The sequence below is a fragment of the Pleurodeles waltl genome, chromosome 6, assembly GCF_031143425.1.
Source record: "Pleurodeles waltl isolate 20211129_DDA chromosome 6, aPleWal1.hap1.20221129, whole genome shotgun sequence".
Taxonomy (NCBI): domain Eukaryota; kingdom Metazoa; phylum Chordata; class Amphibia; order Caudata; family Salamandridae; genus Pleurodeles; species Pleurodeles waltl.
The window spans coordinates 742,039,345-742,057,535 of record NC_090445.1 but is presented as its reverse complement, the minus strand read 5'-3'; positions in this window follow the sequence as shown (position 1 = coordinate 742,057,535).

The following is an 18,191-nucleotide window of genomic DNA, read 5'->3' as shown; positions in this document are numbered from 1 at the left end:
GGCGGCAGACCCCCACCTCCTCCCCCACAACTAACAACATGGGAGGAGCAGGTCTTGACTATTCTGCATCCTGAGGACCTCACAGGAGTTGGTGGAGGAATGGACTCTGGTAAGTCAAATCTTAACTATCATACCCCCACCCTACCTGCATGCTATCACATACCCCCACCCTCGCCCCCTCCCCTATCACTCCAACTCCTCACAAATGTACTAATAACACAAACCACCCATCCCAACACCAAGCCCTGCATGACACAACAAAGCATGGACACCCATCACTAAAGCATGCCCACTGCACATACCCATAACACCCCCCTCAACCATCATCACACTAGCCCCAACACAGGAATGCTAGCACTGGGGTACATGCTCACCCACCCATTGCCCACCATAACACACAGATGCAATAATCATGCTTTTACACCCATGCAGGACCACTACCCAACGTCACCAGACAGGAGGGTCCAGACATCTCCACCCCACCCACAGAAGAGGCCCACAGTGATGACAGCAGCTCTGTCCAACTGGATCCAGATGACCAGCCCGGACCATCGTAGGCCTCGGGACAGTCGGTTCCCCACACTCAGTCACAGGCCACCACAGACCTTCCACCCTTTGGTAACACCAGCACAGCACCCACCCAGCGGGCCCATACCTCTGTCCCCAGGATACGTTAATCAGCTGTGTGTCCACCACTACAGGGAACCCAGGATAACCCACCACCCCAACAACAACAGGGACCTGGGGGCAGTGGTAGTGGGCACACGTCCAGGGGACGGAGGCCCAGGAACACAGGGGAACTGGGAGGGCTGCTGTGCGACGGGCGGACAGGCCTAGGGAACCCACTCTCCACGAGGCCCTCTCCTCCATTATGGGAGCATACCACCACTCCCAGGAGACGATGGCAACGGTCCTGGCCAAGTTTCAGGAGACCCAGCGACTGCAGGAGGAACAGTATTTGGGGTTCAGGGAGGAACTCAGAACCATCAGCTCCGCCCTGGGCACCATTGTAGGGGTGCTTAAGGAGATACTTAACACCAGGAGGGACACTGTGGCACTCCAAGGGGCCCCTGACACTAGCATGGACGAAGAACTGCCCACCACCTACGCTGGCGCTAGTGGAAAGGACGCCCCGCCTCAGGACCACCACACCAGCACCCCACCCCCTGCAGACGGAGAACCACCCCGCAAACCGTCCCTGAGATCCAGGAACAAGACAGAGCACGATGCCAAGACCCCCGCCAAGAAATGAGACCACCCTGATTGTCATCCTACTGTCCCACTTTGTAGCCCTGTCCATATTGGAACTGCCCCAGCTCCACTTCCTATGCCCATATGGGCAATGCACCTGTGAGACTAATAGACTGGACTCTGCCATGGACATTCCTCCACCATCACCCCTCACCATTTTACAACCCCCCTCCAATATTGAGCACTTCAATAAACACCCTTGAACCACAAAACAATCTGGAGTCAGTCTGTGATTTCGAAAATGTGTATTAGCAATGACAGTGACAAAATGCGTTTTCAAATGTAATGTCAACATACCTATGTCACACATCTCAAGTCCATGAGGAATCTAAGCAGATGACACACGTTGGAAACCACACCTGTGAAACCGTAAGGGAAATGTACAACTCAGTTACCATATACTGGTTGGAATCGACAGACAGGATAGAGGTAGAAGTGTGAAAGTATTTGTAGTAGGCAGGAATGTGTTCTCACCTGTGCGTCACTGGAAATATTGCTGGATAACTGAGTCCCTGTTGTCAAGGTCTTCTTCCTCTGCTTCCTCCTCATCACTGTCCACAGGCTCCACAGCTGCCACAACACCGCCATCTGGACCATCCTCCTGCAGAAAAGGCACCTGTCGTCGCAAAGCCAAGTTGTGAAGCATACAGCAGGCCACGATGATCTGGCACACCTTCTTTGGTGAGTAGAATAGGGAACCACCTGTCATATGGAGGCACCTGAACCTGGCCTTCAGGAGGCCGAAGGTGCGTTCGATCACCCTCCTAGTCCGCCCATGGGCCTCATTGTAGTGTTCCTCTGCCCTGGTCCTGGGATTCCTCACTGGGGTCAGTAGCCATGACAGGTTGGGGTAACCAGAGTCCCCTAATAGCCACACCCGGTGCCTCTGGAGTTGACCCATCACATAAGGGATGCTGCTATTCCGCAGGTTGTAGGCGTCATGCACAGAGCCAGGGAACATAGCATTTACCTGGGAGATGTACTGGTCTGCCAAACATACCATCTGTACATTCATCGAATGATAACTCTTCCGGTTCCTGTACACCTGTTCACTCCTGTGGGGGGGGACTAGAGCTACATGGGTCCCATCAATGGCACCTATGATGTTGGGGATATGTCCAAGGGCATAGAAGTCACCTTAAACTGTAGGCAAATCCTCCACCTGAGGGAAAACGATGTAGCTCCGCATGTGTTTCAGCAGGGCAGACAACACTCTGGACAACACGTTGGAAAACATAGGCTGGGACATCCCTGATGCCATGGCCACTGTTTGAAGTGACCTACTTGCAAGGAAATGGAGCACTGATAGCACCTGCACTTGAGGGGGGATCCCTGTGGGATGGCGGATTGCTGACATCAGGTCTGGCTCCAACTGGGCACACAGTTCCTGGATTGTGGCACGGTCAAACCTGTAGGTGATGATCACATGTCTTTCCTCCATTGTCGACAGGTCTAGCAGCGGTCGGTACACCGGAGGATTCCACCATCTCCTCACATGTCCCAGTGGATGGTGCCTAGGAATGACAACAGCGACCACTGAGTCAAAATACTCAGAGGTATGTACCCACAGTCTACACAGAACACCATTCATACACAAAATCTGGCCTGTATTTGTGTTGCGCGACAAGGCCTAGGTCTGTGTGACGCAGTTGGTAATTAGGCCATGTGGGACCCTGAAATGGCGGCTGCCTGACCTCTAAAGTGGGACAATGGGATGTGAGGTAACTGCGCTGGCGTTGTACACCGTTGCGGTAGGCGGTCGAAGACCGCTGCGCAATGATCTTCGACAGGAGAGGACCTACACTGCAAGTGCTGTGGTGACCTCGGTCTGGAAGAGACAATGACTTGTGCGTCTGGGGAAAAAGCCCCTGCCTTCACTGCAGAGGAGTTGGAGAAGCTCATGGACGGGGTCCGCCCCCAGTACACGCTATTCTACGGTCCTCCAGACCAACAGGTAAGTACACAGGGAGCACGTTGTATGGGCTATGCCTGTGTGGAGAGGGCTGGTTGTAAGAATGAAGGGGGCACAGTTCTGCGTGCATGAAGGACTGTGAATGCATGTGCCACATGGCAAGGGTAGGGATGTGGGCCACTCACTTCGACGGTGCAGTTGGTAATGAGTTCTCTTCTTCCCCTGTACATTTCATGTAGGTCAGCGCCCACCAGAAGAAGGATATTTGGCATGCCATCGCCAAGGACGTCCGAACCCTGGGGGTCCACCACAGACTGAGCACCCACTGCCGGAAAAGATGGGAGGACATTCGCTCCTGGAGCAAGAAGACGGCGGAGGCTCAGCTGGGGATGGCCTCCCAACGTGGGAGGGGTGCCCGTCGAACCATGACCCCCCTGATGTTCCGGATCCTGGCGGTGGCCTACCCTGAGTTGGATGGGCACTTGAGGGCATCACAGCAGACACAAGGGGGTGAGTACAACATCATTCAGCGGACTTCGCGCGCAGTGAAGGTGTCTGGGTGGGGGAGGAGGGCTGTGGGTTTCCCTAGGCGAGGGCGAGTTCCGTAGGCTAGGCCTCTCCGTAATGCAGGCCATGTGGCACCCCACCCCACCTCTGTAGAGTGCCAAGTACAGGTATACATGCCCCTGTGTCATCTATGTGTGCAGATGTCGACCATAGCCATGTAGGACATATCCCAGGAATTGCATCTGTAGAACCCAACAGCGTGACGTACTGCAGGGGGCTGCTGTGTCTGTATTGTCCGCCAACGGTAGCGGTAAGCCATGCACTCAACCTGTCTTTCTTCTGTTGTTCCCCCCCCCCCTTTTTTGTGGTCTCCCTGTTCTTGTGTGCATCAGCATCATCAGGCGGAGGTACAGTGGCACCGGAGCACGAGGGAGCTGCATCCCACATGGCCATGGAGGGCCACACCACGGACTCGGAATACACCAGTGGGACGGAGGGCGAGGGAAGCACCACAGCGGTCACAGGATCAGCAACCAGCGACACGGACTCGTCCTCCGATGGAAGCTCCCTTGTGGTGGCGGCACAATCTGTGCCCCCCACTTCTACAGGTACAGCCGCCACCCCCCCTACCAGCACCGCCCTCCCAGCAGCCCCTCAGCCTTCACCCTGTGCCCTCTCACCCAGGAGGGTGGGCATCACCTTCGCCCCAGGCACCTCAGCCCCTGCCCCTGTCACCCCTGCTTCCCTCAGTGAGGAGGCCATTGACCTCCTCAGGTCCCTCACTGTTGGGCAGTCTACCATTTTGAATGCCATCCAGGGTGTAGAAAGGGAATTGCAACACACAAATGCATTCCTGGAGGGCATTCATTCTGGTCAGGCTGCCCTTCATCAAACCCTGCAAACTCTGACCTCAGCACTGATGGCAGCCATTGTCCCTGTCTCTAGCCTCCCCCCTCCAACTTCCTCCACCCAGACCCAATCCCCTGTACCCCAGCCTATGCCAAGCACACCATCAGACCAGCCTACACACACCTCACCACACAAGGGAAGCTCAGGCAAACATAAGCACCACACATCCCACAGGCACTCACGCAAGCATCACACACATACAAACACACCAACATCCACTGCCTCCACTGTGTCCCCCTCCTCGTCGTCTCCCTCCTCCCTCCCAGTCTCGTCTACACTCTCACCTGCATGCACTACCACTACAGCCACTACGTCCCGCACCAGCACACCCACCACCACACCCTGCTCACGTGCAGTCACCACTCCCACTCCCATTTACACGTCCCCTGTGTCCTCTCCCAGTGTGTCTGTGATGCACCCTCCGAAGATACACAAACGCAGGCACACACCCACCCAACAGCCATCCACCTCACGACAGCCTCCAGCCCATGCACCTTCACCCAAAGTCACCAAACGTACACCTCCTACAACCACTACCTCTTCCTCCACTCCCAAACCCCCTCCAGCTACCCATCCCAGTGTTCCTAAGAAACTTTTCCTGGCCAACCTTGACCTCTTATATCGCCGGGACCAGTGGTGCCTGTTACAGGTATGTGGAGTGCACCGGCCACCAGGCCAGCCAGTGTGGCACGGAGCCACAGCACAGCCAGTCCCCCCCCTGTGAAGCACCAGAAGTTGGACAGTGCCCGGCGGGAGAGGGGGAAACTCCAGCCAGCAAAGCCGCTCACAAGGGTCCCGGGGGTAGTGTCGACTCAGCTGTGACTCCTCCCAAGGTGGGGAAGGGGCAGAAGAAATCTCCAAAGTCTGGGAGGAGCAGCACGGCGGAGAAGACCGCCATCATCCCCGCTGCCCAGGAGGCCACCGCCAGCCCAATCGTCACTGGCCAGGAGGCCACCGCCAGAGTCACTGCCCAGGAGGCCAGCCCAATCGTCACTGGCCAGGAGGCCACCGCCAGAGTCACTGCCCGAATCACTGCCCAGGAGGCCAGCCCAATCGTCACTGGCCAGGAGGCCACCACCAGAGTCACTGCCCAGGAGGCCAGCCCCATCGTCACTGGCCAGGAGGCCGCCGCCAGAGTCACTGCCCAGGAGGCCAGCCCCATAGTCACTGGCCAGAAGGCCAGCCCCATCGTCACTGGCCAGGAGGCCACCTCCAGCCCCATCGTCACTGGCCAGGAGGCCACCGCAATCCCCAGAGCCACTGGCCAGGAGGGCCCCGCAAGCCACAGCCCAGCTGACCCATGAAGGACCGCCAGCCACAGGCCTGCTGGGCAATGAAGGGCCGCCTTGGCAAGCACCGCTGAACAGGTCAGAAACTGCCAACTCAAGCACCGCTGAACAGGGCAAAGACGGCCATGAAATGCACCGCTGAAAAGGGCAAGCACCGCTGAACAGGTCAGAAACTGCCAACTCAAGCACCGCTGAACAGGGCAAGAACTGCTGAACAGGTCAGAAACTACCAACTCAAGCACCGCTGAACAGGGCAAAGACCGCCATGGAATGCACCGCTGAACAGAGCAAGCACCGCTGAACAGGTCAGAAACTGCCAACTCAAGCACCGCTGAACAGGGCAAAGACCACGATGGAATGCACCGCTGAACAGGTCAGAAACTGCCAACTCGAGCACCGCTGAACAGGGCAAGCACCGCTGAACAGGTCAGAAACTGCCAACTCAAGCACCGCTGAACAGGGCAAAGACCGCCATGGAATGCACCGCTGAACAGGGCAAGCACCGCTGAACAGGTCAGAAACTGCCAACTCAAGCACCGCTGAACAGGGCAAAGACCGCCATGGAATGCACCGCTGAACAGGGCAAGCACCGCTGAACAGGTCAGAAACTGCCAACTCAAGCACCGTTGAACAGGGCAAAGACCGCCAAGGCGAGCACCGCTAGCCCATTAGTGGCAGGGGCAGTGACGCAACTGGGACCGTCACGGGGTGAGTGCTGCACTCTGGGCACCAGTCCCCCTCCAGAACCAGTGGAGACATACATCCACTCCGTCTGTCCTGCACAGGATGAAGCTCTCTGGGCACCAGTCCCCCTCCAGAACCAGTGGAGACATGCATCCATCTCCGTCTGTCCTGCACAGGATGAAGCACTCTGGGCACCAGTCCCCCTCCAGAACCAGTGGAGACATGCATCCACTTGAGAGACTGTGGCTTTGTACTCCCCAGGATGGTACAGTGGGCAACTCACCCACTGTAGAGACTTGAGAGACTGTGGCTTTGCACTCCCCAGGATGGTACAGTGGGCAACCCACCCACTGTAGAGACTTGAGAGACTCTGGCTTTGCACTCCCCAGGATGGTACAGTGGGCAACCCACCCACTGTAGGGACTTGAGAGACTGTGGCTTTGCACTCCCCATGATTGAACAGTGGGCAAACCACCCACTGTGGAGACTTGAGAGACTGTGGCTTTGCACTCCCCAGGATGGTACAGTGGGCAAACCACCCACTGTAGAGACTTGAGAAACTGTGGCTTTGCACTCCCCAGGATATGGCAGTGGGCAACCCACCCACTGTAGAGACTTGAGAGACTGTGGCTTTGCAGTCCCCAGGATGAAAAGTCGTGATCTGGCGGTGCTGGCGGTCTGACCATGGCCGGACTGCCATTGTGGTGGCGGTTTGCCAACCACTGTGACCCTGGTGGTCTCAAGACCGCCAGGGTCATAATGAGACCCATAATGTATTTGATCCACCTACTTTGCATAGTTAGGGAACTGGGAAAAAGGCAGATGGAAGGCTATTAATAGCTGTAGCTCTTGTGTTCTCAGATCCCTAGTAACCGCCACATATCTAGTAAGGCATCTAACTGCACCTAGTTTAGTTTTGGGTGGGATGAAAACTTGGGAAAGGAATATATGTGGAGGAACACTTAGTACATCTGACTATATTAAAGTAGATGCCGTCCAGGTGAAATTGATCCCTTGTATGCCTAGGGCTCTAACATGTGAGTCTCTCCTGAAGGATACCAAACACAATAGCATCACTAATATGGCAGACAGAAGTTTGAAAGACAAACTCTGATTATCTGCCCATTACACAAAAGAATGTAAAATGTTGTTTATGCTCCACATAGAAGTATATCTAGGCTTAGGTAAGTTCCCAAACCTATCTCCTTTCAAAATCCTATAAATCAGGGAATGCTCCCCTGTGGCCTTCCCATCCACCTTTTTATGCCTTACTGAAAAAGCTGACTTACAGTAATTTCACTGTCCTATGAGACGTCGAGTTTGCCTCTAAAGAGGCCAAAAAATTGAGAACCATGACTACATTCCCAGAAATGGGATCCTGATTCCTTTCCAAACACCAGCTAGTCCAACAGTACCATGCTTATCTATATGCCTTAAGCTTAAGAGTTCCCCTGGCCCATGATGCCTTGATATAACCAGAAGTGACTTCCAAATATTCTGGCAAGTCTCTGACTGAGCTGAAAGGTTTCAAGCCACCAACCTCAAGTCACCCCTTACAGCTAGATCGTGTACATGACCTTGCAAATTCTTCAAGATTTGACATGAGACTGGAAGTAATGTTAGACAATCCACCGACATTTCTAACAGGAGTGAATACGAAGCTTGGGATCTCCATAGAGAGTGACTATAACCACTTTCGCTTGCTGCCTGCGGATATGTGTTAGGCATCTCAATATCATGATGTATGGAGGAAAGACATAATAGGGACTCTTCCATATTCATTCTAATCCTGGAGAAATACATCTGAAGCCAGAGATTCTGGGTCCAGCCTCCAACTGAAGGATTTGAGTAACTGATTTGTTGATCTGGAAGCAAATAGATCGATATATAAGGATCCCATAGGTCCTATAGTTTCCAGTAAACTATGACATCCAATTGCCACTTCCTGCTGTCTTGAAGACTCTGCAAGTGCCAATCCTCTGTCAAATTGCTCTGTCCTGGAAGATATTCCACATTAAGAGACATTTGATGCAGAAAGCTATTTTTTAGGGGCTTTGACCTTGTCACTCTTAATCTGTTGACATTTCTGACTGCTGTCAGATTGTCCATTCTCAGCAGAATTAAGGCATCTTGTCTTTCCCTTCTCCACGGTTTGAATTGCAAAGGAGTCCACAACAAGCTCTAAACAATGTATAGGCCTTTTTCTAGGACCATCCTCCGCCAGTAAGCACATTGTCACATCTTGCTCCCCAGTGCTAAAGACTGGCATCTGTCTCTAATACAATGTCTGGGGAAGTCAGAAAAATGGTGCAACCTTTCCGAACTATCATGGTCAGCTCTATTCCCCCCTTGCTTCTATATATAAGGGAACAAACTAACAATATGTTAGTCCTTTGTTTAAGTTGTTTGTTGTAATCTCTCAAGCTTCCTGTAAATCCTTGGATTATTGCTTGAATTGATGATGCCAGGAGAAATGCTATTGTTCCTGAGAGATACAAAATGATACTCTAATGTATTTGTTAACACTTTCCTGATGAATTTTGATTCTGGGAGCTTGAACATTTGTTGTTCTGCGTCCCTCCCACCAAAAAACCTAAGAAGTCCATGGTTTTTTAAGGAACTAAATCGGATTTTTCCACACCCAGACTTTGAATTAGATTGACTGCTTCCTGTACCTGGGCTACCAACAACAACTTGTCATGATCCATGAATACTATGTTGTCGAAGTAGAGGACCACCCTTATAGCCTTTCAACCTGCCACCGGTTTTAGATTTTTTGTAAAACACCAAAGTGCTGAGGAGAGGCGGAAAAGAAGAGATTTGAACCTGAATATCTGAGTCTCCTAAACAAACTAAATGTATGTTCTGTGAGGATAATAGATTGGAATTGTCAAATGCATGTCCCTGATGCCCAGCCTCATCATTCAATCCCCCAATAACAGAATGTCTTTGAGAGTTATCACCGTCTCCATCTTGAAGTACCTGTAGACAGCAAATTGATTCAGATTCTTTAGACCTTTAATGGGTCTGGATTTCTTGTTCTTCTTCTGCACAAGAAAGATGGAGCCTCTGTGGCTGTAGGCTGCACCTCTCTACTGCACCCTTGAGTAACAAATCCTCCACCTATTAGGACAGTAAAGATGTCTGTTCTTGGAAAACCTGTCACAGTCTGAAGTACCCAACGATCCTGTGAAAGGACTTCCCATTCCTTGACAAAAAGAGCCAATCTGTCTCCAACCGTTGCAAATGGTAGAGCGAGAACTCTTACCTTGGGCTACCCCTCCCCTTGCTTGTCCAGAGAAAGGACCAAAGGGTTCGTCATTAGGGAAAGAAGACCATCCTGGTGACGCTGCCTGCTGCCTAATGTGGGGTCTGTATTAGGTCCTTCAGCCAGCAGAATTACCACTGTATCTAGCGGCCCTGGAAGAGACCCAACCAAATAGTCTCAGAAGGGAGGAGTCAAAAGTCATATAAGCCTGAGCATATTTATGAAGCTCCTTCACATACTCATCCCCGAACAGGGCCTCCTGGGCAGAACCACCATCCTCTGAATCAGCCATACCACCTATGTCGGGGTCAATTCTCAGAAGAAAGCTTTTACACCTTTTAAAGGATAGTGACACATTTGTGTTGCCCAAAAAAACATATGGTGCTTTGGTCCTGATTCGAAACAATCTCAGGATCCAGATCCTGTCCTGAAGAATTAGCCTCTTCAGCTATGCATAGTGTATATAAGGGACCTAGGATATCCAGGATCTGGTTCTGGCAGGAGGACCATGCTCTGTCTATCTATTTCATAGGATCCTTTCCCTTCTTGGTTAAAAAGGTGATCATTTTGGGATCTAAAACTGGAGTCACTGGTGCCTTATTAGAGCTCGAGGGTCTGGGGTATTCAGCCCTCATATTCTTCCTTGATCTGTCAATGGATGCTTCCATTTTAGCCCCCCACATATATATCTATGAATGAGGGCAGAAACCATCCATTGAAATTGGGGTATTGTAGAAGCCCTGGATTAAGCAAGACATTTGCTGCAGCATCTAGGACATCTTCAGAGAGTGAGTTTGTTCTACGTTTTTTTTTATCAGGGATCACATTATCTTTATCATAAAAAGCATAAAAATAAGTGTCATCATCATAACACATATCATTAGTTGTACAATTTGCTCTCTTAAGCTGACCCACCATGAGATTCATAAGAGAATCAGGCCGACCGGAACTTCCAGTTGTCCAGTTGTGAACAAGCACTGCACTCATCGGTATGCCTTCTCATGCCAGTCTATACATCTCAGTGCTTAGACTTACTTGACCTCTTCCGCCTGATTGTAAGAGGGTTGCAGACATGCAGGGGCATTATGGTTAGGCTCACATTTTAAAAACAAAACCATGGAGATAAGCCAGTTATAGTTAGGGTTATTTCAAGTAACTTTAACTCATGCCTTGCGGTAACTATAACTCGCGCCCTCGCCATGCACTGCTAATTACCCACAAATTATGCTACTCATTACATCTTTGATAACATGATTGATAATATCAATGCCAAATTTGCAGTATAGTTTTGACACAAAAACTGTGCATGGGGGGACATAAGTTATAGTTACCTTAAGGCATAAGTTAAAGTTACTTGAGATAACCCTAACTTTAAACTGGTGAATTTCTATGGTTTTACACATTCAAAATGTGAACCTAACTATAATGTCCCTGTAACCTTTGTTTTTTTCAGTGAATTTCTATGGTTTTATTAACGTTTCGTTATTTTCATTATTATACGTTCATCCATCCACCACCGCGCACGGCCTTTGGCTGTGCGCAGCGGCAGTTGGCCACAGGGCCTGGGCGTGGCCAAACCCCCATATCCACACAACCTTACACTGTGCACAGGCTCCACCTAGGTGCAGCGGAGGTTGCCCGCAAGACCTGGCTTACAGCCAGACCCTCTGGCCAACCTCCCTAACCACAGAACCCCAGGCTGCGCATTGCCCTTAGGCCATGCATGGCAGAAGTTGTCTGTGGCCTCTCTGGGTGTGTGAATAAGTGTGAAAGGGCGTATCTGGGGGTGAGAGTGGCTATCATATTGTCTGTCTTGGTGTAAGAGTGCGTACATCACTGTTTTGGTGGGTGCATCAGTGTGTGTGCGGTTCTTTGGGTGGGTGTATGAGGGTGTCAGGTCTGTGAATGGGTGTCTGACAGTCTGAGTGGGTGTGTGAGTGGGTCTGTAACTGTCTGAGTGTGTCTGTGAGTGGGTGCGTGAGGGTCTGACTGGGGCTGTGAGTGAGCATATAAGGGTCTGAGTGGATCTGTGAGTGGGTGCGTGAGTGTCTGACTGGGTCTGTGACTGGGTGCAGGAGTGTCTGAGTGGGTGTGTGAGTAGGAGAAATTGACTGAAAGAGAGACAGAAAGAGAAAAAGAAAGTGAGGGAGAGAGAGTTTTTTTATGGTTTGATGTCTGATATACTTAGAATTACATTTTTGTGTACAGCTTAAAATCAAAAATATATTTATTTATTTAAAAAAAAAAAAGAATTTTGTTTAAACAAAAAAAATAAGAGTCCATCTGGACTCGAACCCTCAATGCTCAGTGTGGAGGTCGGCGACCTTCACAATAAACAATGGGTTTTGTTTTTTTTCTTTCATTGTTTTAGTCCTATATATACTATCTGGCACTGCAAAGGAGCCCTGAAGAGTTCCCCCACAGTCCCTATTTATTTATTAATTTAAAAAATAAATACATTTAAAGGCCTTCACGGGCTATCTGGGACTGCCAGGCTCCCCTGTGGTCCCAATATATTTATTATTTTAATTTTTAAGCCATATATATATATATATATATATATTTGTTTAATCAAATGCCCTTAATGGGCTACCTGGCACTGCGGGGGAAGCCGGTGCCATTTCATCAGCAACCTCAGAGCTGCTTTGACAGCAACTCTGTGCTTGTAGAAGCATTTCATCTCGTGGAGGGGATAAAAGCTTTAGTTTTGACAGCTGGATCTGATTTACAGGTCCCTCTGTCAAAAACTGAAGTGTTTGCTGTGCCTTGCAGCAAGCACTTTGCAGCAAACAGCTATGTCCTTGGGGTGGGCTACCCGGGACATAGCAGGAGCCAGCCCTGGGGTGACCCCGGGGGTCCCATAGTGACCCCCCCCCTTTCTTTTATTAATGATTTGTCCCAGGGGATGGTTGTCCCTGTGGCAGTAGGGGACCGTGAGGCCTCCCGCTCCAAATAAAGTGTAGCCCCAGGGGATGGTGGTCCACGGTAGGCCACAGGCCGCCCGCATTAATTAAATGGGGCCATCGGGCCTCCCCCACGTTCTTAAATGCAGTTTTGCCCCAGGGGTGGTGGCCCCCACTCATATTTGCTCATTTGCTTCGGGGAGGTGGTGGTCTCCAGGGCTTATTAAAGCCCAAGGAGGTGGGCTTCTTGTGGCCCCTCCTCTATGATGCCCCCTGGACCTGGCCCACCTGGGGCAAATTTAAAAAACACTTTTTTATTTTAAAGAAAAAATCTCTGAAAAATCTGCAGATCCATCTGCAGATTTTATTTTTCCAATGGTTTTTAGCCCTGGTGGGGTCCCCCACGGGCCCCAGCACCTGACACTAACCTGGCTTGTTTTTTTGTTTTTGTCGTCTTTTTTTCTGGGACTCAGCTGAAGCTGAGTCCCAAGCTGCCAACACTTCCTTGCTGAAGTGTTGACAGCCAATCAGATATCTGCACGGGGACAGTTGGATCCGCGAATGATCCGAGTCCCAAAATATCTATATTTCTTGGCCTTAAATTTTCCTGAAACTACTGAACGGATTCACACCAAACCACAGAAAGTGTGACCTGTGGGACAGAATCTAGCTTTGTGCCAAATTTGGTGTAATTACGTTCAGTAGTTTGGGCTGTAGGCATGTCTAAATGTCCTATGGAAAATGAATGGGAAAAAGCATTTTGGGACCCACCCTTTTTCTCGGCTCTCACCTGACGGATCACCCTGAAACTTTCAAGAGAGAAGCTGAACTTAGCAGAGTATACGTTTTGAAATTTTTGTGAAGATTCGTCAAGTGAGGCTAAAGTTATAGGCAAAAAAAAAATGCTTTTTCTATAAAACTAAGTCCTAAGTATAACTACCCAGTGGTGACCACCTCTAGGTTACATATATATATATATATATATATATATATATATATATATATCCTGAAAAAACAAAGGTTAAAGTGACGTCATAAGTAAAAATTTCAGTGACAACATAACATTTTAACCGGTTCTGTGCCGGGGACGTAATGGTTAAGACCCCGGGCACAGTGCTCCTGTGCCAAGGACGTAACCATTACATCCCAGCACCCCAGCTCAGAGGGAGCGCTAGCGCTCCCTCCGTTGGCTTCCTCCCCCCACCCCCCTATGGCAGGGCTGGAAGGGGAATCGCTTCCCCTTCCCCCCCCAGTGACGTCTGATGATGTCAGGACGCAATTGTGTGCTGACATCATCAGAGGTCACCTAGAAGCATGCTTCCAGCGAGATGAGGAAGAGGAATGCTGAGCATTTCTCTCCCGCTTGGGAGGAGGGGGCCAGCAGAGGCATGAAAGGAAAGGGAAGGCCTTTCCTTTCCTTTCATGTCTCTGCAAGCATTTCTGCTGCCCGATCGCGATGCGATCGGGCAGCAGATATTCCCACTAGACACCAGGGAATTTTTATTTTTAGGTAATTGTCATGAGGGGAGAGGCCCCTTGGGCAAGGGCTGCTCCCCAGGGGCCAAATCATTTTTAGGCCATTTCTGCCCCAAGGGGGGAGGGGGGGGCAGCAGAAACCACTTGACACCAGGGATGAATTTAATTTTTGTTTATTTTTTTCTTTTCTGTGTGGGGAGCGTCCCTTTAGGCAAGGGTCGCTTCCCTGGGGGGCAAATTGTGTTTAGGCCATTTCTGCCCCCAGGGGGGCAGAAACCACTAGAAACCAGGGAGTTTTTGTTTTTATTATACTTGCGCATAAGGGGAGCGGCCCCTTGGGCAAGGGCCGCTCCCCAGGCGGCCAAATTATTTTTAGGCCATTTCTGCCCCCCGGGGGCAGATCGGCCTCATATAATTAGGCCGATCTGCACCCAGGGGGCCAGAAAACCCCTAGACACCAGGGATATATATATTTTTTTTTATATGTGGGGAGCGACCCCTTAGGCAAGGGTCGCTCCCCGGGGGCCAAATTATTTTTATGCCATTTCTGTCCCCCCGGGGGCAGATAAGCCTAAAATAATTAGGCTGATCTGCCACTGGGGGGGCAGAAACCATTAGAAACCAGGGAGTTTTTTTTTATACTTACACATAAGGGGAGCGGCCCCATGGACAAGGGCCGCTACCCGGGGGTGAGGGGGCAAAATATTGTTAGGTCATTTCTGCCCCTCCTGGGGGCAGATCAGCCTAATATAATTAGGCTGACCTGCTCCCGGGGGGGCAGAAAATCCCTAGACACCAAGGATACATTTTTTTTTAATTTTTATATATGTGGGGAGCTACCTTAGGCAAGGGTAGCTCCCCGGGGGGGGGGATTATTTTTAGGCCATTTTTGCCCCCCCGGGACAGATCGGCCTAATTATATTAGTCCGATCTGCTCCCAGGGGGGGCAGAAACCATTAGACGCCAGGGATTGGTGTGTGTGTATGTGTGTGTTTTGTTTAAGGGGGCAGTCCCCATGGGGGTACATTACTGTTGGCTATATCGCAGATCGGCCTATATTTTGGAAGACCCATCTGTCCCCAAGGAGGGAAGAAAGCCCTCCAGAGACCAGGGAAGATTTTTTTTTTTTCAAAATAAGACAGTAGGGATTTGGCCATACCCCCACCCCAAATAAATGGGGCCAAAGTTGTGGGCAATTACTCCCAATCCACACCCCGGGGGGCAGAAAGTCTACCAGATGACAGGGAATTTAAAAAAAAAATAGTGGGGTGGTGGCTACCAACCAGTATGGGCCTGGTTATGCCCCCACCCCAACTGAAGGGGCTAACAGTCTTTCAGCTCTCCCCTGCACACTAAAACATCTTATCCCACGGCAAGCAAGGGGACATTTGATTATTTTGGGTTTTGGTTTTACATTTGGGCCATGAGAGCTTGATAACTCTCAAAATTGTCCTACTTGGAATGGTGAAGGCTGCACTTTTTTTACTTTGGGACGCTGCCATGTAGAAAAATCCACAAGACCTGGAAACATCTGAAAACTAAACATCTGGCTGATTCCAGGGTGGTGTGCTTCACATGCACCCGCACCATTTTCTTACCCACAGTGTCCTGCAAATCTCCAACTTCGCTGGAAATCACACATTTTCCCCACATTTTTGTAATGGAAACCTTCCGGAATCTGCAGGAATCCACAAAATTCCTACCACCCAACATTGTCTCATCTATACCGATAAAAGGTCTGCTGCACTTGTCAGCCTAAAAATGTTTTTTTTCAAACTGCCCTTTTGGACCAGCTTTGGTTCCGATCAATTTCGACATGTTTTTGGCTCTTCCCTGTCACAGACACTTGGCCCACCTACACAAGTGAGGTATCATTTTTACCGGGAGACGGAGGGAGACGTTTGGTGGTAGGAAATTTGTCCCGGGGCAGTGAACCCACACAGAAATGTGGTAACTGTGATTTGTTAGCTACATTTGAGGTTTGCTGAGGATTCTGAGTAAGAAAACATTGGGGGATCCATGCAAGTCACACCTTCCTGGACTCCCTCGGGTGTCTAGTTTTCAGAAATGTCTGGGTTTGGTAGGTTTCCCTAGATGGCTGCTGACCCAGGACCAAAAACGCAGGCCCCCGACACCCTCTTTCCCCCACCCCCACAAAAACAGGTAGTTTTGTATTTGATATTTTCGATGTGTCCAGATAGTGTTTTGGGGCATTTCCTGTTGCGAGCACTAGGCCTACCCACACAAGTGAGGTACCATTTTTATCGGGAGACTTGGGGGAACACTGGGTGAAAGGAAATTTATGGCTCCTCTCAGATTCCAGAACTTTCTGTCACCGAAATGAGAGGAACAAGTGTTTTTTGGCCACATTTCGAGGTTTGCAAAGGATTCTGGGTAACAGAACCTGGTGAGAGCCCCACAAGTCACCCCATCTTGGATTCTCCTAGGTGTATAGTTTTAAAAAATGTGCAGGTTTGGTAGGTTTCCCTAGGCGCCGGCTGAGCTAGATGCCAAAATCCAAAGCTAGGCACTTCGCAAAAAACAGCTCTGTTTTCTTTGGGAAAATGTGATGTGTACAAGTTGTGTTTTGGGGCATTTCCTGTCACGGGCGCTAGGCCTACCCACACAAGTGATGTACAATTTTTATCAGGAGACTTGGGGGAACGCTGGGTGGAAGGACATTTGTGGCTCCTCTCAGATTCCAGAACTTTCTGTCACCAAAATGTGAGGAAAAAGTGTATTTGGGCCAAATTTTGAGGTTTGCAAAGGATTCTGGGTAACAGAACCTGGTGAGAGCCCCACAAGTCACCGTATCTTGGATTCCCCTAGGTGTCTAGTTTTCATAAATATGCAGGTTTGGTAGGTTTCCCTAGGTGCCGGCTGAGCTAGAGGCCAAAATCTTCAGCTAGGCACTTTGCAAAAAACATGTCAGATTTCAATGTAAAAATGTGATGTGTGCATGTTGCATTTCCTGTCGTAAGCATTAGGCTAACCCACGCAAGTGAGGTACCATTTTTATTGGGAGACTTGGGGGAACACAGAATAGCACAACAGATGTTATTGTCCCTTGTCATTCTCTACATTTTTACCTTCCAAATGTAAGACAGTGTGTAAAAAAGACATCTATTTGAGAAATCCCCTGTAATTCACATGCTAGTATGGGCACCCCGGAATTCAGAGATGTGCAAATAACCACTGCTTCTCAACACCTTATCTTGTGCAAATTTTGGAAATATAAAGGTTTTATTGATACCTATTTTTCACTCTTTATATTTCAGCAAATGAATTGCTCTATACCCGGTATAGAATGAAAACCCATTGCAAGGTGCAGCTCGTTTATTGCCTCTGGGTACCTAGGGTTCTTGATGAACCTACAAGCCCTATATATCCCCGCAACCAGAAGAGTCCAGCAGACGTAACGGTATATTGCTTTAAAAAATCTCACATCGCAGGAAAAAGTTACACAGTAAAACGTGGAGAAAAAAGGCTGTTTTTTTCACCTCAATTTCAATATGTTTTTATTTCAGCTGTTATTTTCTGTAGGAAACCCTTGTAGGATCTACACAAATCACCCCTTGCTGAATTTAGAATATTGCCTACTTTTCAGAAATGTTTAGCTTTCTAGGATCCAGCATTGTTTTCACACCCATTTCTGTTACTAACTGGAAGGAGGCTGAAAGCCCCAAAAATAGTAAGTACGGGGTATGTCCCAGTAAAATGCCACAATTGTGTTGAAAAAAGGGGTTTTCTGATTCAAATCTGCCTGTTCCTGAAAGCTGGGAAGATGGTGATTTTAGCACAGCAAACCCTTTGTTGATGCCATTTTCAGGGAAAAAAACACATGCAGCAATTTTTTGAAAAAAACTAAATTTTTGCTGTATTTTGGCTAATTTCTTGGTCTCCTTCAGGGGAACCCACACAGTCTGAGTACCTCTAGAATCCCTAGGATGTTAGAAAAAAAGGACGCAAATTTGGCGTGGGTAGCTCATGTG